The sequence below is a fragment of the Sturnus vulgaris genome, chromosome 14, assembly GCF_052056855.1.
Source record: "Sturnus vulgaris isolate bStuVul1 chromosome 14, bStuVul1.hap1, whole genome shotgun sequence".
Classification (NCBI taxonomy): domain Eukaryota; kingdom Metazoa; phylum Chordata; class Aves; order Passeriformes; family Sturnidae; genus Sturnus; species Sturnus vulgaris.
The window spans coordinates 18226911-18250550 of record NC_142256.1 but is presented as its reverse complement, the minus strand read 5'-3'; the positions used below and the strand labels follow the sequence as shown (position 1 = coordinate 18250550).

At 42.2% G+C, this 23640-nt stretch overlaps 1 protein-coding gene across 13 annotated transcripts in view; it reads left to right on the top strand.

Moving 5' to 3' along the window:
• Positions 1-23640, top strand: part of MAMLD1 (mastermind like domain containing 1) — a 273107-nt gene that overhangs the window by 183021 nt on the left and 66446 nt on the right. The window contains exon 1 of one of the 13 annotated variants that reach the window (XM_088173289.1): positions 1298-1401. The exons of the other annotated variants lie outside the window; for them this stretch is intronic. The gene's annotated coding sequence lies outside the window, so the exon portion shown is untranslated. Of the gene's footprint in view, positions 1-1297; positions 1402-23640 lie in introns of those variants that run through there. 13 annotated transcript variants of the gene reach the window in all.

Below are 23640 nucleotides of genomic sequence, written 5' to 3'. Positions count from 1 at the left end.
GCTGCTGCCGGCGCGGCGGATTCGTCGCTCGCTGCTGGACCGTCCGTGTGTTCGGAACAGAACGCGTGAACAAAACGCGTGCTGACTCACGATTTAAATGTTTTGGTTTCTTATGCTGTGTTAAGATCGGGGTTCAGAGCAATGGTAGGGTAAACACGGCGCTCGCTGGCTCGGTCCCACGTACCCCCCCGCAAGGCAGGGGCTGCCCCTCTCCCCCGTCAGTAGCCGGTCCCTCCTCCGCCGCCTCTCCCGGCCTGTTGCTCGGCCCGGAGGAGAGCCGGGGCCGGGGGCACCGCGGCTTTTGTTCGTCTTTGGCTGGAGGGGGGTTGTCACCAGGGTGACTCGGAGGGACCCCGGGGAGAACGGCCGTTTCTGGGAAGAAAACGGGCTTTGATTTCCTTTCACACTGCCCCTCCTCCGGCCTCCCCCCGGAACAATAAATTAAAAGGCCGCTTTTGTTTTCCACAGTGCTCCCAGCGGGGGAGGGGGGGGGGGGTGTGGTGGGAGGTGGCGGAGCCCGGGGACGGGGAGCGGGGGCCAAGGAGCGAGGCGGGAGGCGCCGCGGAGCCGCGGCCTGGTGCGATCGGGAGGGCAGGTCCCTGGTGCGGCGTGCGGGCGACGCGCGGCCGTCTCGCCTCGTCCCGTCGGAAGCCGATAAACCCTGCGAGCACCGGCCGCTTGCATAGAGCCTCCTGGAACAGCCTTCCTCCGCCTCCTCCTCGGGCAGCGGAGGGCACCCCGCGGTCCCTCCCCCGCTCCGTCAGTGGGGGCTTAACTGCGTCTGGCCCCTTCCGCGGGCCGGGGGCGGAGGCGCCGGGCTCCCCCCTCCCACCACCGCCGTGCGGCCGCCCCGGTTGGAGCCGAGGGCGGGCTGTGGGGAGCTCCGGGAGGGCGGAACTCTCCCCAGGTTATATAACGCGAGTTTTCCCCCTACTTAGCCCCGTAATCCCCGGGTAATGCCTAATGCTGGTGTCCCGGGGGGGGGGGGGGGGGGGGGCTGTGGGGTAGGGGGTCGCTGCTGCTCCTGGAGCTCCCCTTCTAGGCCGAGCTGTTGGGGAAATAAAGCTGCTGATGTGCAGCATGGACCATATGGTGCCTCCGGGAGGCAGGGAACCAGAATGGCCTTGAACCTGCCGGTTCTGGCAGCTGGGTGCTGCCTCCCGCTAGCCCGGGCTCCCCTGGCGCACCCCCATCCCCGGGTCAGCGGGGCCCCGCAACCCCCAAAACGGGCTACCCGGGACGTGCCCTCCTATTCGCGGGGAGGAGCTGCGTGGCAGAACAGCTGCGGCCGAAGGCAGAGACAGTGTCCGAGGGGGAGCCCTCACCCCGGGGAGAGGAGGGAAGCCCCCGGGCATGGAGGAGGGCTCTTCCCTGCCGCGGCGCTCGCCAAGAGCAGTTTGAGTAAGTTATACGCGAGCACCTAAAAAAGCAGCATTCTAGTGCTGGCACTGCCCATTTTCAGTCCTCTCTCCCTGCCATATGTTTAGAAGGGAGAAAAAAAAATGCACTTTGGGAAGGATGCTCTCAGCTGAAGGAGGAGGTGGGCTGGGGGGACGAGGTACAAGGAAATTCCGTGTTAGGAAAGCATTAGCAAGGGATGACATCTAATGTTTTCCTGCCACTGACGTTGACAGTGACACACATGTGTGGGTTGATATTGGAACGTCACAGAGTTTTTAAACTCAACCAGGAAATAGTCTGTTGCTCAGGGATAAAAAACAAATAGTCTGTACTGTAAGGCAGGTAACATGCAGTTAACAGCCCTCGAGTGAGTGAAAAGCTGTTCAATGCTCACAAATGAGCAGCTCAAATTTAATTCAGCTTTTTATTTTCAGAGGGGTTTTTTTCTCTTTTTTACATGTGGGTTTTCGACTCTGTTTTTATTCCTTTTAAGTAATACTTCAAAATCAGAAAAGCACATATTGACAGGGCTTTGCTTTTGGTCCCTTGTAACTAAGTATTTTGAACTGTAGAGTCTTGGATTTTTTTTTAAGCTAAGGTGGTTATTAGAGGGTTTGGAGGGAGATTAGTAATTAAAGGAGGCGATTATATTTTTAATATTCTTTCGTATTACTTCCTCTTAACACAGGTAGGAGTGTTTAATAAATACAATGGTTTTGGTTTTGTATTTTACTGACAGTTTGTTACAGTGTGGTAGCATTCGGAGATTTAAAATGGGATCAGGGAGCTATTGTGCTGGATGGTTTCTGAATATGGAGGAAGATTTACTGGAAGAGTTTATGATCCAGGTGACAGGCTGACACACTTGCCCTGACTTAAGTGGTCACTAACCTGCCTGGGTGTGACTGTAGGGCAAGAATTGACCTAATAATGGGCTTCATGAGAAAGACGAAAGTTAGGGAGGCAGAAGGAAACACAAGGACAAGAATAACAGTAAGTAAAATCCCTGAGTTGTCCTGTAGGCTAAGTACAGTGCAACTCATTGGTTCCCAGTAATTTAATCAATACATCTTCTATGTTACTTGCTACTCTGATAAAAGTCACCCTAAAATAACTTTTATGAGTACATAGCCTTGGGAAAGTGAAGTAGATCTTGTAGAAGCTGTGACAAATGAGTTTACCCAAACCGGGAGATGGAATAGTATGAGGTTGAGCTCCTGAAATAGGGAGAGGGACAAAATCCCCAGGTTTTCATTGTTCCCTGGTGCTGGCTGTTTCAGGTTTTTTCAGCATTTAGGCAAAGGTTAATAATAAATTATAATTCATTAGGAATTGGGATGGTCTCAAATAAAAATAGCTTAATCAGTTTAAATGGTGCTGGCACCTCTCCAAGGAGTCCTCTTTATATCTGACACATTTGCTGCAAATTTCTTTGAGAAACACTTAGTATTGTAGAGTGCTGTATCATCTTCTGTGGGAAGAGCAGTGATTAACTCACTATAAAGGCTTTCTACCTGATGTTCCAGTTTGACTTGCAATGTTTAAAAAAAAAACAAACCCAACATTTTGAACTGAAGGAAGCAGAAGACACACTAAGGCTTTGTGTTGAACTGTTTTATATCAATATTGATTTTTTTAAGAGGGTTTGTGTTCTAAAGAGGGAGCTTTTATCCCCCTGAGCTCTTTGGCAATTATCTTCCTGCCATAAATGTTGATACGCACATAATGGATGTAACTAAAAAAATCTCCTTATCCCAGCAGAAAAGGCTGACTGTTTGTTGGAGCAGAGAGAATGCTGAGAGTGTGAATAGACAAACCCATATGTCGCTGGTGAGAGAGATAAATGATGGACGAACAGGAGTTGGTTACTATGGATCAGCACAATAAACCAATTCCCATCATACACCTCTCTTAATAATATACCAGTCTCATTGCCATTGATGGGTAACCTAGGTAGCACCAGTCAACTGTAAGTTTTTCAACTGTTCTTTTATACATCTCAAAGAACAGAAGGGACATTTCTAATTTTTTCAGATGTTCAGTGCTAAAATTATGCAGAACTTCCTTCCTTGCCAGTAATTTTGAAGGGGAACTTTAGATCACGGCTGTAAAACACCAAATGTGCATGATACCACGGTTTGCTTGTAGTAAGTTTTGTGTTGTGCACCATAAAATGGGTACCCTTGAAAAGGCAATTGCTGAAAAATGCGTGGTGAAATCGGTTGGGTGTATAGTACTGCTTTCATTAGTTGTTTCAGGACTGGGCTGGCTTTTGGAAGAGACTGGAATATTGTTTTAAATGAAAATAGAAATAGAAAAATGCTGTTTAATTTTTAAAAGCAGCCCTATAGAAGAGGCAGTGATCAGTACCACAATCACAGTACCACAACCACAGTTCTAGCTTTCTGCAACCCATTTCAGGACTGCTAGTAGCTGAAGGGAAACTTTGCAAAACAGTCTGTGCTTGTATCACTGTCTCCTTCCCTTGTTCTGTATTATCACTGCTAGTGCTTTGCACAGAAAATTGAAGTATATGTAATTTAGAGGTTTTACTTTACGTCCTTGTCTTCTAGTAGATATTTTTATCACAGTTGCTATAGGCTAGGCTGTCAGCTCAGTTCACAATGAAAGTATATCTCAGAGTGACAGCACAAGCAGGGCTTGTGGCTCTTGGGATGTGACTCCATGGTTTTAGAAGTCACCAGTTACATTACCAGAGAGCAATGCAGTCAGAGTAGGCTAAGTTGCAAATGCAAATGAGTTGGAAGGAGTTCTTACTCCTCTTAAGAGCCCTTCTCAGTGATAATATTTTTCATTTTATTAAATAGAGGAAAAAAATATTACTAAGTCATTACTTTCCTTTAAGGAGAAAATACTGATTTTATGCAGCATTTACTTGCCAAGTTGCAGTAGGTCTTTCAGAGCTGTTAACCTTGGTGTTCACCCTGGGTGAACTGTCGGGTGTTCACTGGGTTGGTGGTAGGAGAGTACACACATCTTTCTCCTTCCAGGACCCAGCTTAGCAGTCCTTTTTCATTTTGTAGTGGACGAGGCTCAGATTCGATCCAAGAATTATGGGCTCAAGGATCAGGCCCTTCAGTACAGTACACACAGGGTATTGTTGTGTGCCCCCATCCTGCTCACTCTCATCTGGTGGAGGAAGCAAAATGGAAGCAAAGCAGGGGTCAGTGTAGTATCTCTGATGGATGAATTGTACCTGGCTTTTTGCTCCTACAGAGAACCTGTTCTGCCCAAAGGTAAGAGCAGAGGAAAGAGCTGTGGGTGTCCTTCTTCTGCTCCCTACCCACTAGCCAGCTGGACTGGCTGGAGGACACATGCTGTGCCTGAGGCAGCTGTATCCATGGGGCTAATGGAGAGCTAGTGGGGCCCAAGCTTGAGAGATGCAGTAGGATGCAAGATTTCATACAGCCCTTTACTCAGAGCACTGTCTCATCGCCACAATGAGCCATAGATAAGCACTGACCTGATTAAAGGGCTGCTGCTCACGGGAGGCTGGGGTGCACCCTGGGCCCCTGGCAGGGGCTGCCAAGCTGCCTAGAGTTCCTCTTTGGGAATAGGTGGCCAGACTGAGGAGGGGGAGACCAGAATTCACTGGAGTGTCTTTTCCGGAGGAAGGTATCATATTATGACTTGTTGAGATCTACGGTGCTTTTCCTTGAAGGGATTTGGCAGTTTTATTGACAAAGGAGTGTTACATAAGTACCCTATCAGGCGTGTCCTAATTTGTTAATAATTGATGATCTGGGTAGTACAGAAATGCTGGTGGTGTTAAAGTGCTTCCACACGGATCTGCAGTCTCTGCAGGCCCCCTACTTGACTTTAATTGTAATACAGGCATTTTGCACTTTTTTCCATTTGGTTTTGGGGTTTTTTTAAAATTTACTTGGTGATCCCACTGCAGGTGCCTGTCGTGGCTTCCCATTTGGTCAGGAACAGCTGGGTACTCAGCCTGGTGCAGACAGGATCGAAGTTCCCTCTGCAGGGCCAGGTGTTACCGTGGGGGTGTGTCACCCCACATCAGGCAATCTCTTGAGTGGCAGCAGCATTAGCCCAGGGAGAAGCCTGTTCTTTGCACGTTCCACCTTTGGAGGGAAGGTTCAGTCTGGTGGGAGTGGAGGCAGTGGTGCCTCTGCAATTCCTGCACCAGGATTGGCCAGTACGGGAGCCAGGATGCTTCGCGCACAGAACAGATGCCCTTCAGAGAGATTAGAGAAAACATTTACCTCTGCTGACACACACAACGAAATACTTAATGGGTATCATCATCGTGATCTGGCTGCCTCTTTCTTCTTGCATGGTTTTTCTTTTCTGTATAAGTTTCTTTTTTTTTAGAACTAAGTACCTCAAAGTAAGTACCTCTCTGAGCAGATTTGGGATTTACACCTATCCCAGACCTACCTATTCATTGTTTTCAGAGTAACCCAGCACGTTTACTCTGTTGAGGGCAATGAAACCCATTACCTACATTAAAATCTGAAGCAGCAAGGTAACTTTCTAGTTATGTTGTGAAATATAATGCCATTGTTTGCTTTTATTAATGTCTCAAGGTGGATTACATGGTGGTTAGAAGCCTGTTCTGCTGGGCAAAAGACTGTCTGTAATTTCAAGTGGTTGATCCTGATCAGGCAGTTCAAGTGGCTGCAGCAACAATCCCTTGGAGCTCTCACATTTGTCACAAGATCTGCCTGGTAATATTGGCAGTTCCAGGAGTTACTCTGACTTCTCAGCATTCCATCCCTTTGGTTGGATCACAGCAGTGAGGGACTTACCAATCTTTCCTGTTCTTTGTGCCTAATTCTAAAAGACCAGCAGGCTTTATGCTCTGTTTTCTGAAGAGGCCCCAGATTTACTAAGCTGCCTGTCTATCAGGGATTAATTTAACCTCTAATTACTACATTTTCTTCACAGTTTGCTGCACATGAGTGTGTTGTAACAAAAGCAGAAAGAAGTATGTCATTTTATTTAGCCACTACTCTGAAATTAATTTAGGGGGTACAGAGTCAGATCTGACACACTTGGTGTTAAAATAATTGTGCTGGATTAGAATTAAAGTACATAATCTTGTTGTTTCTAATGATATAACAGTACTAGTGTAAATAGTGTTGTTAACTTGTTAGTTATAGCCACAGTAATGAAAGTGATATCTACTTACAGAGAAACTCTCAAATAAGCATCTCAGCAGAAGTTTCCCCCTAATAATTCACGGTTTCCTCAAAATAATGGCATGGATTCCACTTGATTCCCATCTGACATTTTGGTTTAGGAATCCATGTCTAAGTCTAATTTGTGGGTTTTTTTCTCAAAAGGTCTGCCAAATTGCAGTAAACAAACATTTATGATGGCTTGAGCTTCTTCCAGCCTGGGTAATGATTTTTGATTTTTTTTTTTTTAACGTGAGGCATCATGGGAACAGTACAAAAGACCGTATGTCCTCTTGTCCCTGCTCACAGTGACATCAGCAGCTCCACAGTTCATGTTAGAGCAGCCTGCTGTCTTGAAGAAAGTGAGTCTGCTCCTGTTACAAAACATGGGATGACTTTCTTCTTTTCCCCTTTTTATAATATTTATAATAAAGGTGTCAGTTGTTCTTTTTTTTTCTTTTGGAAAGGTTAGGCTTGGGAAATGCAGGCTAACTTCAGTTTAGGTAAATGTAGCTAAAATGTAGCTAAAAGTTGTTGGCGTTATGTCGGAAATGTGCAGTAGTGGTCTTGTCATCCAGCACCATGTTCATCAACTCTGAGCCCGGCTTGTTAAAATTACTTTGAAAATGTAATTTCTCATATAAAGTTGGACCTGAAAAACCACTGGTTATGTACTGATAATTTATTTCAAATGGAAACAGAAGATTGATTGTACATTCTTGTGTTGTGCCCTTGAGTTACAAAAGCATGGGCCCGACTCAGTAATTCTCCTTCAGTAAAAACTGTAAGTGCATTTGATGGGAAACTTTCTAAAGATTCCCCAAGGTCAGGTAGGACACAGTTACAGAGTCACATCTTGTATTTCCTTTCTCAAAAGGAGAATTAATGTGGCATCGTTATCCAGGCTTATGACAACAGTGACACAGGATTGCCAAAAAGACTAATGGGAGGAAAGTGATGACTGATTCTCTTTACAGCAGTAGATCAGATTATTTCTCTGAATTTTCTTCAGTTCTCTCAATTCCCAAACTGTAGCCAGTTACTGTAATTATTTACTCTAATTACTTCCAATTTACAAGTAAATCAAACATAAATTAAGATCAACTGATGTGAGGGATGGGGTGGTTCAGTGACCTGACAGTCAGGTTTGGAGACACTCTTGTTGGTCAGAAGTTCCATAGGATTGTTTGATAGCTCTGTGGAGCAAGTGGGATTTTTTTGTGAATATTTGTTTTCACATAACAAGCCAAGGCCGAGTAATACTTAATTCTAATTTCAAAGTTGTCAACCTTTTTTTTTCCAAAGGGTTTTTGAACCCTTTGAAACCAGCCTGAATACATGTATGTATGTATTGCTGGAGGAGATTTTTGGAGTAAATAGTTTCTAGGTTCTTACTTTTCCATTGTAAAATGGGAATGGTGGTGCTTTACCTTTACCTTCACACTAAGTATCCTTAACTAGTTAAATAGTTCAGAAATCATCAGTGCTTGTTACCAGCTGAGGTCTTTAGGGCCCGTTCAAACAGTTGGAAATCATATTCCAAACAAAGGCAGGTATATCCTACTGGAAGCCCTCCTCACTGTGAACAACAGTTTTATTTCTTTGCTTTAGCTGAAATGCCAACTCAAGTGGATTTTTTTTTTTTTTTTTAAAGTTTTTCCCCCCAATATGAAATTATAGTATCTTTCTTTTTCCTGAAACTTCAGAATTTCATGTAGAGGTAAAGAAAATATTTAAAGACAAAAATGGCATCTACTCTCAAGCATGTATTTCAGTATTTCATTCTCTGTCATGGGTCTTCATAGGTCTAAGTTTTCAGAAATGGTAAAAAAGTCAGTATTTTACAAAGACCTTTGTAACAGTTCCAAACACACCAGTAGCTTTGTCCCCGTGCATTAGTATGTAACATTTAGTATGTAAACATTTCCATTAGTTTAAGAATTGTTATGTATCACTTATTTCATGTTGTTATCAGGATGGATACTGAATATAATTTCACTCTGCTTGGCATAGTTACTTAAAATCCTACTAGGATTTTCACAAGTCCAAGTTTATATAAGGAAATAATTTCTGAATGTATTTGATACTTCAGTAGCCCAGTAAATCTTGCTGATGGTCAGGTACTTTTAAGGACTTCACTTTCTCTGTTACGTTAACATACTTATTTTCTTAATTAATTGTGTTGATTTGAATGAATTCACACAGCGGAAAACTCAAATTTATACAATCTTTGAACTGAAATACAGGCATAAGGTTTTGATCTCTGACTGTCGAATGGCGACTCATTAAATAGGAATTTTTGTTTCTCCCTTTTCAAAGGGTTATTCACTACCAAGCAATAAATATCTAGTTTTGATGCTACTGCATTGAAATACCTGACATTGTTGGTATATTAAGTCTGTAAGACTGTTTGTTCACAGGCTTCATGGGGTTTTTTTTGTTTGTTTTTCTAGATTAAAGAAACCCATTGGGGGATTTTCTTCAAGCTTTACCCTGTCAATTTGATTACACACTTTGTTTGGATTTTAATAACAGAGGACCCTGTCCATTCTTTAGGCAGTGGGTCATTCAAATTATTTTTTTAAAACAGATGACCAAGCAAGCACCAATTTCTTTCTAATTTTGCATTGGGTAGCATTAGACAAGGACATTGGAATTTGTCTAAATCAAAAAAAATTTTCTTTGTCTTCCACATCGAGAGTGGTATGCTAAGCATTTTTCTAATACTACATTGCATAAAGCTGAAAATAAATTGTACTGACGAGAGACAGACAAAATTCAGCCCAAGGCATACCCTTTTTCTCCATTTCCATATTAATCTTGACTCTCTGAGCCACTTCTTTTGTCTTCCTGTTCTTGCCTATTCTACACATTTGATGGAAAGGCACAAATGCATGTTTGAATCTTCCATCTCATCTCCTCTTCTTAGGTATGGATTGGTTGGTTTGAATTTACATAGCATTGGAAAGATGTTTTCTTGGTTGCAGCAACACTTGTTTTTGACTTGAAGCAGAATGAAAGTGCATTTGGGCTTTTCAGTACTTATGAGACGTGAATCTTGGTCCCTGACCCCAGGAGGTAGATCAGACTTAATTTCAAGTGAAAGTCCTGTGTCTTCAAATAACTTCCCATGTCAGTTAAAGTTCAATATTCTTGAATTCCAGAGATGTAGATGAGTCAAATCTGAAGTTTAGGGCAAGTGCAAAGGATGTAAGAGAAAATGTAGATATTTCTTCTGACGCCACTCTCCCCTCCCCTTCAAGGGCTCCCACAGTCTGTCAGCTGTAACAGTGATTTGATTACTTTGTAGTGTTAAGCTAAAAGAATAAATACGAGAGCCTTGGGAATGGGGAGCCAATCCAACAGTCAAAACCAAACAAGTTAATAAACATGAAGCATTTCTGCTCAGTGCTGCTGTAGAAGTGCTAGTTCCAGAAATGCTTGGGACAGCAATGGCCATGGCCCAGTCAATTAGTGTAAATACATCTCCTGTACACAGCACCATTAACTGCATGCTGGGGTCTGAGCTCCCTGTTTGGAAAGAGAAGGTATGTGTGTTCTGCTGGTTATAAATTATGAGGATGATGAATGTCTCAGGAGGAACTATTTATTGCTCACCACCTCACCTCCCATTCTCTCTACATACCTAGAAAAAGCTTGACTTAAGCAATCTGAATTGCCCTTTCTTTAAAATCACTTTGGCCTTATACACATTATCTACAAATTTCTATTTTCCCTTTGTCAGTTCTTCTCTCCCGCAGCCCAAGATCCCACAGACTAGCCAGAAATAGAGCATTTCACTGACTGTCCACAGAGATTGTTTGAAATCCAAATGACACACTCAGACTGGTTTCTGGTGCCCAGACGGTAGGCTAGGTACAGTCCATAGTAATTTGGAAGACAATGTATGTAGATATACTGTGAGCTACAGCAACAGTGTCCAGTGTTGTTGAGTAAGAAAACCTGTACTATTTGTCTGCATGGAACTGACTGTGGGTGTGGGTACTTCTGCAGATAAGACCTGGATTATAAAAGAACCTTATGCTAGCCTGTAGCTTTAATTTTATCATGTCTAAGAATGGCTGTAATGGCAAACTAGCCAGGAAATGACCAATTATGGCTGCCGACAAGACTTCCCCGTGGAGATGGAGCATAGATGTGGAGCATCTACGTATGTGTTATTTCTTGGTGTTCAGTGGCCAGCTAGTCCAGCAAACATCTATTTGTTGGTGTTCATGCCTGGAAAAGAAACAGGTACAGCCTTTTGTACAAGAATGGCAGAAAATGTGCTGTTGAGTGCTTTGCCATCTGCTCCTCAAACCATAGTGAAGCAAACTGTTAAACTGCATGGAGCTTAGGGCTTGATTAACTTAAATTATCATCCTGTGGTACATGTTTGCAATGCCAAGGGGATTAGGTGGCATGTATTTTCAAGAAATACACATTCATTATTCAGAAGGGTTATGCAATAACATCCAGTGGTCATTTCCTTTCAGAGCATAGCTCTGTAGGTAGTGTAGCTTGTTTGTTTGTGCATTCATCCTGCTGGATCCCGGCAAGGAGACAGACCGGCACTGTCAGCACCAGTGGAGCTGCTCTGCAGCACCTGCTGGCCCGGCTGCGTGGGCTGGTGCTGCTGCAGCCACATATGGAGAACCAGAGACGTTGGGGTGTAGAGGTGAAGAGGTCCAAAGTACGAGGAGGCAATGGTAGGGGGGGAGAGAGAGCTGGGATGGGCTGGGACCAAAGGGAGGGCAAAGCCAAGGAGACAGGAGAGCTAAGGAAACTGGGCAGGTACCTGAGAGATAACAGAGGCACAGCAGGTCCAGAACTGCCTCAGTAAGGCTTTAATCTCTCATGTGCCTGGTCCACAAGGTCCAGCATCTCCTACGACTTCCATTCAAGCAGTAAGTGGTTCCTCTGTACAAGGTTGTGCTGTCCAAGCTCCTTGGACACTGACATCCAGACACTGCTTATCTTTATTTTTGTTGTCTCTTTTAAGTTTGCAACCCTTGTTTTCCCTTGTACTCTTCCTTTAATGCCTTTGTTTTGGTTGCTCTGCTCCTGGGATCTCACTTGGTGTTGCCTCTCCAGAGGCAGGCAGAGCTGTGGCACGGAGCAGCAAAGTGTCGAGGCTGTGCTCTCCCTGTGATCACAGGCATGGCTTTGGTTGGATTTGTTTTGTCAGAAATACTTTTTCTTTGGGTGAGCACAGTGGTTGGGCACCCCAGGTATTGCACAGCTGGCTGAAGCACACAGCTGCTGTTCCCTGTGCAGCTGTGAGATGTGCCCCTTGGATGTGAGCTGGTGCTAATACTGGGGTAAAAAGTCAAGGTATGACTGTCTTGCTGTCTTTATTCTGTGAATTCGCTGGTTCAGGCAGAAGCAGTGAGGACAGCTTTCACCTGGCCAACCTGCAGTTCACTGCCAGCAGGACAGCAATGGCTGCGTGAGTTGAGTTTGAGCTGCAGAAGTTGCTTATGACATTAAGTAAATAATCTGCCACTTGACCCACATGGAATAGCAGAAGTGCCCAGAGCAGCATTGCCAGCCTGCCTCAGGCTGGCTTTCCCTGGCCCAGCCTTCCCTAGGACAGCCTTACAGGTATGTCTGCATGAGACCAGTGCACCTTGCTGTGCACCAGGAAGCTAGTTCAGAAGATCATCTGAGGTGCTAATTAAACATCTTTCCAAATCTCCTTCAACAGCTATTTAGAACCTTAAGATAGCCTTGGATTCTGTGAACCAAAGACGGTAATGTTATCTTTTACAGCTGGTTCTGAAGCATTGTAACTTCCCTGAAGTAAGGAGGTGTAATTCAGTGTTTATAAAGGCAGACAGGAAAGTAAGACTGTTTGGTTCTCTCTGAGAGTTTTTCCTCATGTCGAAAGAATGAGTCACTTGACATTTCATTACTGAATAGGAGCTGATTTACAAGTGTGTATGCCCCGAGATGAATGTCGGTGGATGGACTCCAATCGTTTCCTCCAGGACCATGCTGTAAACGGGCTTCAGCCAGTTTGATGTAATTAGTTCTGTGGCACTGTGCTGTCTTTTGAAATGGAAGTATCATCCTTCTTATGATCTTTGAATGCTAGAAGGCCAATTAACATGGGAATTCCTGATTAACTTTAATTCAGCTCTACTACTCCAAGAAAGCATAGTTCCTGAATTGCACAAAGAAAGCCTTGTCAAGCATGGACAAAAATCAGTGTACTGAAGATCCTGTTGGTAGGTGTGGTGACTAAGATTAATATTTACTTGATGTCTTTTATCTTTCAAGTACTTTACACAGAAGAAGCATTTAATCTTCGCAAAAGATGTAAGAGTTAGGTGAACTAAGTTTTACTCCCTTGGCTAAATAAAGGCAGGGAAATGGAAGCAAAGGGATTAAAGTAGTTTGGTCATGGTTACAAAGAAGGCCAGCACTGAAACTGTAATTTCAGGTTTCTATTTCTGAGTCCAGACTAACGTCTCTTCTTGGTAAGAAGAAGCAGCAGAACAGACTTTGGAGTAAGAACATCATAAGAACTCATTGAACTATCACTTAGGCAATGCCCTGCCAGCCTGTTCTCCTCCCTCCTCCCTTACAGAGGCATTCCCACAGGTTGCCACTTGAGTTGCAAAGCATCGTGGATCTTTCCTTATGCTGATATAATGGCTCAGTTTAGTCATTGGTTTGTCTGGACCACTGAAAAATAAGTGTATGTTGAGATTTCTGGAATAAAAGAATCTCTGTTGAAGTTACTATGATGAGATGAATCTACTATTTTAATCAATTCAATGGCTTACTGCATTAGAAAGTGCTTAAATTACATTGTTGAATTTTAAGTATGCAAGTGGTCTCATTAATCTTGAAAAATTATTTGTTTACCTTTGGTTTGGATACTCATAGAGCTCTGAATAAACTGAAGTTAATTGCCAAATCAGGGCCCTGGTTTGCAGCAAAGGCCATGTCACCCTGAACTGCAGACTGTCAGGGAACCTGTTGAGGGCTCAAAGGTAGTTTTTGGCTTAAAGAGCTTCCTATTAAGATGAGACGGTGGACAAAGCTTAACGTCTGAGAAAGTTCTTCTCTGAGAAGGCATCTGATCTTCTGAAACAGAAGCCTCCTTAGTAGATGCATGCAAATTGGGTGCATCCTCAGTCTGGTTGTGCAGCTGGTTGACTGTAATGGAAACCCTCACATGGGAGCCCCCCTCCTGTGTGGGGAAAAGCAATTGCCTTTTAGTTCCTCCAATCTTACCTTAAAGAAGAAAGAGAAGATGCCCTTGCCTGAAACTGAAATCCACTCAGGAGATGGTGACTATAGAAGCCACATAATTTTGTCTAGATTTGACTGTAAATTGTGCCTCCTGTTTCACGTGGAGTAATGATTTTAATGCTGCAGTAGGAGTCACTGGGTGAGAGAAGGGAGGCAGGAGAGCAAAGCAGTGCAGCCCTTGTAAGGCCATGGTTCAGGATGCTTAATTAGTTGTTTCAAACCGGTGGCTCTTCTCCTTTGAGGCAGGAATGATGTATCAGCAAAAGCTACCAAATTGATGTAGCAAATAAATTCTATGGTAATCCATTTATTTAAAATTTGGTACTTAAATTTATAAGCTCTTCTCAAGTATGCCTGTGCTGCCGTTCATTAGTCCTTATTCTTTTATGCTCTTGCTCTGAGGTTTAGCAAAATGGCCAGGACATGCCACTTGAAACTGCCTCCAAATGTAATTCAAGCAGGTCTGCAGTAATAGTGCTAAAAGAGGAGCTATTTAGCAGCATTATTAATGGACAAAGAGTTCAGGCAGGATTATGAAAAAGTAAATTTTTACTAAGAGTGGAGGAGCTAGAAGAATGGACTGATTGCCCTGAGTCCCTTGGAACCTCGAGCAATCAATTTCTCTCTCCAGTATTCAGTTACTTGCTAATTGTATTGATTTTTATCAAATATGTGTACAAATCAATTTTATATTTTAGTGCTATTAAAAGCTTCCTTCCTTCCTTGCAGGCTGTTCTGATCATTTTCATTGTCTTCCTTTATTTTAATGCTTTTATCCTAATGAATATTTTCCTTAGGACATGCATGTTTTCCTTTAGGACATTGAACTAGATTGGGATTTTACCTCGATGCTCAGGGGTGGAGCAAAGAGGTGTCAGTCAGTCCAAACCTCTGTGAAATCAGTGGAACTGTCTGCTTAAGGAAACGTTGCAGGAAAGGGATGTGTGGTGTCGTAAAATGGGTGGGTGCAAGTGACTGCACAATGTGACCCCCTGAAGAACAGGAAGCATGGCTGCTGCCGGATGGGGATTGTGCTGCAGAAAGCTTGTAATGGAAAAAAAGAGGGGATAAATGCTGAGCATGATGCACTCTTACTGAGTAAAGGGGGAAATGAACTTGGGGTGAGAAAAATGAAACTCCTGTTTTATTAGGATGACCCCCATTGCTGCTGCACACCAAGTCACTTAGGCACTTCAAGTAAAGGGGATGCTGGAGACATCTCTGAGCAGGGTGAATGTATTGAGCTCTGAACGAAATAAAACAACATTCTCCATTTGTGTTTGCTTATGCCCATGGCGATTCAAATGGTTCCTGTCAAAGGTACCTGTTTTCTGAGACAGGACATGCTTCTGCTCTCCTTTTAATGTGATCCACACAGTTTGGGTTTGGGGAGAATCTCTCTGGCTGTGTATGAGCCTGAGAAATAGACTCTCATAATTTAAATGTTTGGTGTACGTACAACACTGCCAGAGATGGTGGGGAGGCTTTGAACTTTTAATGGTGTGAGCAGTAGTTACAAGAACAAGGGGAGTTAGCACTCTGCTTTTCCACTTGCTTCTGACTCAATATTAAAAGTGGAGAGTTTATGGTGGTATCTGTTCGCTCTTACGCCCAGGCACTTACACAAAATACTTTTATATTTTTCCTCAGGAAGGGTTGCATTAGCAAGTATTTGGGTATATACATGTGTAAAAATGCACCTTACATTAACTCATCTAAAACAGTAGTACATAGATAATTTTATATTTTACATGGATCATTTTGGTCTTTTTGATTATGTTCTCCTCCCTGTTTCTACTGATGTTTCTTCATCTCACAGCAAACACATCTCAGAAAAACAGCAGAAGCTGTAGCTTTCTCAGCCTCTCCTCCCTGCCAGTTGCTGCTCCCAAAGGCAGGGATGCTGTGGTATGGGAAGACAGACCCAAGCCCTCCTGCCTCATCCAATGGCAAAAAAGGACCAGGGTGCTGGTTCCCCAGGAGTCCCCAGACAACATCTCAGTGGGGAGCAGGCATCCTTTGTGCCCCATCACATGGTTTTGCTGCATTCCCCTGCTGCCACAGTGACTTTTCTTGCCACTTTGGGGTGCTTGGTATTTTCAGATCCAGTGTAGGCACTGCAACCACCATCATCCGTACAATATTTTAGAAGCTGGTTAGGAGGAACCAGTCTTCTTGTCCTTTGTTCTCTGTACGCAGTGAGTTCCCTCGCTGCACGCCCAGGTCGAGTATGGGGACAGATCCTGTGTGAATGCACAGCCCTCTACCCGAGGAGCTGGCAGCTCCATGCCCCAAAAGGCCAGGTTTTTGTGGGACCAGAGCCACTGTGGTGCCACTGCCTCGCACCACGTGGTCAACCAGGGGCACGTTTTTGTCATTAGGTTTATACAGCACCTCTTGTACGAGAAATCGCAGACTGGATAGGCCGTGTAAGGGGCCATTAGAACACAGAGAAGATAAATGTACCGGTTCTGCTGGAGGCTGTCCTCAGGCTGTTTGTTATGTGTCTAACAGCACTGTCACTGCATCACACACTTCCTCGATCTCCTATTACCCTACAAGCCTGTCTAATGGGATCCTCTGTTGCGGATTCCAGCTTACCCTGACCTACTTCTTTCTTGTGTCCCTGCAAGCTGTCAGGAGCTATCAGAGCACTGGGAGCTGAAATAAACATTCACTGAGGGGAAAAGCAAGGCTGTATCTAGTGAATTTAATTAGCTTTGTTTAACTTGCTTGTTTGCTTTGTAAATCACATCATTTTTAGTCAAATTTAAGGGATAAAAAATCTGTAATTAAAATCAAGTGATGCACGACCTTATTAAAATCAAGGGTTTTAGAGGTTCTGTACAAAAAGTAATTTAGTTTGTAACACATTTGCAGTGCTCTGAATATTTTAGGGAGAAGAAGGATGAAACTGAGATTCTTTTTTGTTTTGGGATCTTTGTTCAGACTGGAAAGAGATTAGGGCTTTTTGAGTCATTATCTTTACCTTTTTCTGAATATGGGTTTAAAAAATTTGCTTTGGTCTTTTTGTCAACATTGCAAGCTCACTGCATAAAATTTTAGAATCCAAATAAAGATTCTTACTGTTCCTTTCTTCACTGTGGCCTAAGCATCAGTATATTATGCATAGATTGAATCCATGGTGTTGTGCGAGGCCACGGTTTAAATCCTGGCTTCCCTTTTCACGTCTGTTGCATTTCTGAGTGTTGGAACAGAAGTCATTGTAATTTTGACTCTGCCAGACAAATGAAGCACTGACTCGGCAAGTCATCACTGGGTATAATTGGAAAGTGCTTAGAGTGTTTTTATCAGACAATATATTTTGTCTTTCAGGTGCTTTACTGTATTTCAGTTTGGCACATATTTCTTCTAACAACTGACGTTCTTGCTCTTGTCAGTGTAGGGTCTAATCCTCTTGCTGTTGAAAATTATAAAAGCCCTATGAATTCCTAATATGTTTTATCAAAATCTGGCTCAAGTATAAAATGTCTGACCCCAGCTTCTAATTATTCTTCAGCAGAAATATATTTCTGCCTTACACCATGCATGCATATTGATAGAGTCTCCTGAGCACATGGCTTATAGAGATACCCTCATCCTTGTGCTGAGCTGCAGGATGAACAGAAAAGGATTAAAGGACCACTGAGAAATAAATGGATATGCATGAACTTGCAGTGTGAGAAACAGTAAAATACGGGATAAACCTACTACCCGAGAGTGTGGGAGGAATAAAAATCTGTTTCACAAAGGTGCAGAACTTCTTGGAGTCTTTTGAAGAGGATGTAAGATTGGCTAACCTGTGATTACTGCACTGAGAATTACTCGTGGTAATAATTTCATTGAGGAGTATAAATGAGCAGCCTGATTGCTCAATGATTTCTGAGTAACTCACTAACTTAAGGATCACTGTGAGGTTTCAGGGAAGGAAAAGAGAAATGTTCTTTTCTCAGTGGGAGGTTCCTTGTCCCCACTGGAACATGTGTTGCTGGAAGCTCTGCTGTGCCAGGAGTGGAAGTTGTATGGAAGTCTTGCAAAAAGATACACAGAGGGACACTTCAGTGGCTTGACAAAATTGAATTGAAACAAGAATAGCCAGATGAGGGGGGTAACCAAGAACCAAGTGGTTGAAGCCAAGTGACCAAGTTTGTGGTCTTTGAGCAGTAGGGAATGAGGCATGGAAAGTTGAGACATCCCAGTTCAATTTCAATATCTTCATTGACTCCAATGAACAAAGAGCAGAAAATTTGAGGTATTATAACTTCAGAAACTTTGCTTGCAATCTGCGGCTTTACCTTATCCTGTATATATCCTTTGTGGATTGAGGTCTTTTTGGCATCTGTAGCTGAGCTGTGTAGAGTGGGAGGAATACAAGTACTGCTCATACTACTGGGTCATTGCTCCAGAGAAAGTGGTGAGGTGCATATTGTGGAGTTTTTATCGCAGGCATGGAAGCAGACATGTTTTATAATCTCATCCAGTATGAATAGCAAGAAAAATTTATAGTCTTGATACGCTATCGAGAGGTGAGTGGTGGAGCAGGGAGGTGTGAGGGGGCTAAAGCTAAATGCTCATTTGGACCCATTAGCTGCCGAGTGCTGGGCACTGCAGCTGAGAACCAGGTGTGAGGACAAGGAAACCTCAGGGCTGTGGGAAAGTGGGAATTTAGTGTGTTTAGTGACAAACGTGATTAATAGCTGTGTGCCTGTCATCTCTGTGCTAGCACTGTTGTCCCTCCATTCATCTCCACAGCTGTGGGAGGAAGGGAGAGGTAGAGGGACTCCGTGCTCAGGGTAGGGGGCACGTGTGCTCTTGGTGGAAATCAGAAGCTGAGAAAGGGACCTGTCCTGGCACCCCCTCTGCACTTAGAACGCTGTCTGGCATGCTCTGGGCACCACTGTAATCTGAATAATAAACATTTAATTCCAAGCTCCTCGTACTTGGCTGTGGTTCTGTTCAATGATGCTTTGCTTAGAGGACATGAAAAAGTACAAATGTTCATGAAGCTCGAGTCGTTTAACTTAAATCAACCTCCTCCTATGCACAGATCAAGAGAACCAATGAGGCATGTTTAATTACCCACGCACCCAGTTTACAATTAGTCTGCAGACTGTTGTTTTTTTTTCTTGGTTTTTTTTTCTACTGACACCACAAGGAAAAATTTGGTCCTGCAAGAGGTCTTGCTGAATGTAAGACGAGCAGGGCTGCAGTGGTTTGTTTTTTTCCTTTATAAATGTAAGTGGAATGTCTTCTGGGTCATATAATTTAATCTGATGCTCTAATGTGACAGGGTTTAACAATCCTTCTGCTCCCCTTCTGCTTGTAATAAGTGACAAAAATATGACTTCTTGATAAATGGGTTAACAGTATTCACAAGGCAGGTAATAGAGATCCATATTAATAAGTGGAAATTGGCTCTTGATGCCAGGCAGGAGAGTCTAATGAAAGTATTATTATTTTAACTTCCAGCTCCTTTAGAAGCTGAAACGTAAATGCTCGTATTATGTTCTTATTACCTATTTATCACACCATATAGCAAAGTGGATATATATTAAATTGCATTCATGTTTAATTCCTATTTGTATACTTTTCACTCAGTGTGTTCTCAAAGGAAATTCTCTGGAAGTATTTCAGAAATGCACAACTATTTTCCCATTCTCTTTTTATAAAGTAAACCCATTGTTGCTAACTGTCAATATACAATTGGCTTGGAAATTAAATTGTTTCCTGTTAAACTGGAAGAACCAGCTAATCCTGCCCTAATTAATTTAGGAAATAAATATTTAAAAATCTGAAAAACACATGGTATTTTTGGGTAGTGTTGATTCTATTTTAGTCTTTTGAAATACCCAAGATCTCAAGAGCTGGGCTTACCTATTTTCAGCTTTAATTTAGCATTAAATTGCTTCATCAGGGATTTTATATATGATCTTCTGTATGTTTGTGATTCTTTTGAGAATATTTAAAATAATACTGAATACCATCAAAGATAAGAAATTAGAAGCCTGTTTATTAATACACCTACTTATCATGCTTCTCCAGTTTTACATTCTTTTTTTCTTCTTAAGCAAAACTTTCAATTAATTCCATCTAGATTAAAAGAAAAAAGAAAAAGAAAAAGAAAAGGAAGAAAACTAAAAGAAAAAAAAAACTAAAGCAAAAAACCCAGCATAGCTCAAGTATTCCCACATAGCTTTGACCTGGAGAGTTCTGGGATCTCAAGGGCTTTTTTGTACATCCTAAGAGCAAAAAAAAAGGAAAGTGGGCTTGCATTTTCTTCCATCATATTATTTCCACCATTATTTTGTCCCTTTTGTCAGAGCACTGTGACTATGCAGCACTGTGGGGTGATAGTCATAGTGAGTCAGGTGAGGACCAGGGCTGATAGCCAAGGGCTCCTGGTTTTCTGTATACCTTGTCCAGCAGAGTCACATCACTTCCTTCCTGACCCAGCATCCTGCACTCACAGACCGTGCAAGAGAGATGCCCATCTGGAAATCTGTGCCAGTTTATTTAAGCAATCCCAAACAGGACGTTTGACTCCTGCTCTTACACTGAGAAATAGCTGTAATATGTAGAAATCTGAAGAGAGTATTCTTTTCCTTCACCAAGTTATTTGCAGATGCCTCAGAAATACCTGGGGCTTGGTGCAGGCAGCTCCTGTGCTCACACAGTGCCTTAGCAGCTGTCACAGGCACCCTGGCCAGGCATGAAACAGCCCAGGTGAAATGCAGGAGATCCTACCCATGAAACCCTGCTGGGGGATCAGGCTGTAAGATCTGGACTTAGATATTACAAGAAGGTCAAGTGGTTTGTTTATTTAAAGGCTTTGATAGCTCTTGAATGCTTGAAGTTTAATTTTGGTGGAATATTGTATTGATCCATCAATGCAATCTGTTGAATACTGCTATTTGAACCACTCTGGCTTGTTTATATTAAGGATAAATAAATAACCCAGAGCTGCTGCATACATTGCAGCTCTCTGCAGTGTGGGCAATAATGCAAACACTCAGTTCTGCAACAAGCAGGTTAATCACTTTATCACTTTCACTAAAATTTTGTGCCACTGCCCTTTAAAGACTTAATCCTTGTCATTAGTGGGTTGTAACAATGCCCAGTGAACATACTTTCAAATTAGAGAGACTGAAAAAAATCTATATAAAAGAATACCATATTATGCTTCACTTAGTACTGTTTACATTATTAATGTAAGAAAAATTCAGGAAACAGTTGTAATCATGCTACCAATTTTTTTTTTTTTAATTGCATGGAAAGAAACAATAAATGAATCTTCTGGAATATGTGGAGCATAAGAGCAAGTAGCAGTTCAAGCAAATTTAAGCAGGTTTATTGAGTTTTGAAACTTTAGGCACCTTGAATCAGCAAATATCTTTAATGTTTTATGAGCCATTGCAAGCTCTTCCTTAGATTTTATATATATAAAAATATATGTAGACTAATAAGTTTATATATATGAGTATATGTAGAGATGTAGAGAAACTTATCTCTGTTAAGCATTTTAGTTGTCATGGAAATAAGCTCTTCAAAGTGTTATTCTTTCAGTTTTAATAATCTTAAGTCCCTTTTCAGTACTTGCAGCTCTGCTTTACCTTTGTGTTCACTCAATCTGACAAAGACTCTCTGGGCTAATTTCATTTTTGCTTATGGCTGATATCTGATAGTTTTCATTCTTTTGGCTTCTCAGATCCTAATCAATGCTCTGGTGTGTTTGCTGGAAGCACTGAAGGGAATGGTTGTTCTCTCTTCTGTACCCCAGTAACACATATTGCAGCACTTGATTGGTGCCCCATTTTGTAACACCTTTAAAATATAGCTCCGTTTGAGTCAAGATTTCATAAATCATATTAAAAAGTTGCATTCAATCTTTTTTCATGTAATATGACAGTACAACAGAATTGATAGCATGGCAACTCAGCTGAGAGACATCCATAGTAACACTAGTATTTTCTGACCTGCCTTAATTTCTCTTTTTATTCCAGGCATCTGTAACTGCCTGTGCTAATTTTTTGTTTAATGATGTTCTTTAGGATGAAATTTTTCCAACTGGTGTTTGGGCAAGTCTTTAATAAGGTTTTTTATTTTCTTGATTTGTTATCTTACTCTCCAACAGTTTGAGCATATTGCAGTTATTTTGAGTTTGGATTCTGTCCTTGGAAGTCAACACAAAGTGCTTAGCATGAGGCAAAGATCTTGTAGATCCTACAGTAATATGAAAGCAGCTTGTGGCACTGCAAACAACAACAACAAAATCACTTACAGGTTTAATATGTTTGGATGGGAAATGCCCAAGAAAACGTATTTCCGAGCCCAGTGTTGTTTGTTAAGTCACACTGACGCACAGCCGAGGGCCTGAGAAAAAGTTCAGGAATGGCAGAGAGTAAGGGAGGAACTCCTTAATGGAGCATTTCTGTGGAGGAAGTTTGTGGGCTGTTTATTGATTGCTTGGTGAAAGGTCAACAGCTCTGCTGTGTTGGCCGATAAAGACAGAGGAATGGCATGTTGAAATCACATTGGAAAGGAGTTCAGTCACATTAAAGAAAGAACATTTTAAACCTTTATTTACTCAAAAAGCGTTGTGAGGTATTGAGCTTGCACATTTATGAACCTTCAGTGTAAGATTAAGAAACCTTATTCTCGGCTTTCCCTGGGAGTTTTCCCCTTCGCTTTACAATCTGCTTTTAGAGTTGAACCATTTTTAGCTCATTGCTTAATTCCTTGCTCCTGGTTTTGTATCTGGAAAAGATTAGAAGCATATTTCCTTGTGCAAAGAAACACTGGTAATTTTTTCTGAACAGCCAAATTTTGAAGCGATTATGCCCTGTGGTTAATTTAAATTTTTTCCCTTTTTTTTCCTCAAAGTACCTGTAAAGTTCTGAGCCCCGATTGTGTTTATTTCTATTGTGTTTTGCTTTTACTCTATATGAACGTAACTATTGGATGGCAGGGCTGAGATTTAAGACATCTGAAAGGTGAAATGTTCAGGGCAGAATTGAAATCAGGAGGACTCAGGTCTTGTCTGAACAAGGCAGTGACACAGCTTATTAGCTGGTCTGTGCTGAGATTTAGGCATGATGCCTTAAGTTTTAACTCCTATATTTTTCAGATTCTCTGCTGCCTGGTATGTAACTCTGAAACTTCATATTAGGTGTTAGTAAGTTCTCTTCACAGGGTAGTTAGACAAAACAATCTCTTCCCAGCCTGAATCAAGGATAACCATTGCCCACAAAGCATAAATAAAAACAAGCTGAAGGGAGCAAGCCAGGAGGTTGAGACTTTATGATCTGGAGCTGTTATTGGACATTTAACCTCAATATGTAAATGGACCAAAACTTACAAAAGTGTAAAAGCTTGTGATTGGGATCCATCTTGGATCCGTCCTGGGTGTAGCCCTGGCCAGGCTCTTGTACTGTCCAATATGTATCCTTTAAAGACCTTTAAATAAATACCTATTTTATTCTTTTAACTGTCTAGTCTCTGTTCCAGATCAGTCTCTTAAGGCATCAGGCAGGCAGGGTGAGGTTTATTTACCTCCATTAGGAGCCAATTTAAATGAAAGCTAATAGGCCGTTATTACACTTTAGAAAAAAGATTCTTACACAAATACTTAACTTCATGGTTTTAACTAATCCAGTGCAGATTTGTTTTGCAGTAAGCTCTAAGTAGATTTGGACCTGTTTTTCAGATTTGGGGACCAAAACACCTGTCAATAAGCATGTTATTCTCTCTAATGCAAAGTCCTGGTCCAGACCTTCCCTGTCACCAAATTCACCTTAATCCCTGGAAGTGGTACAAG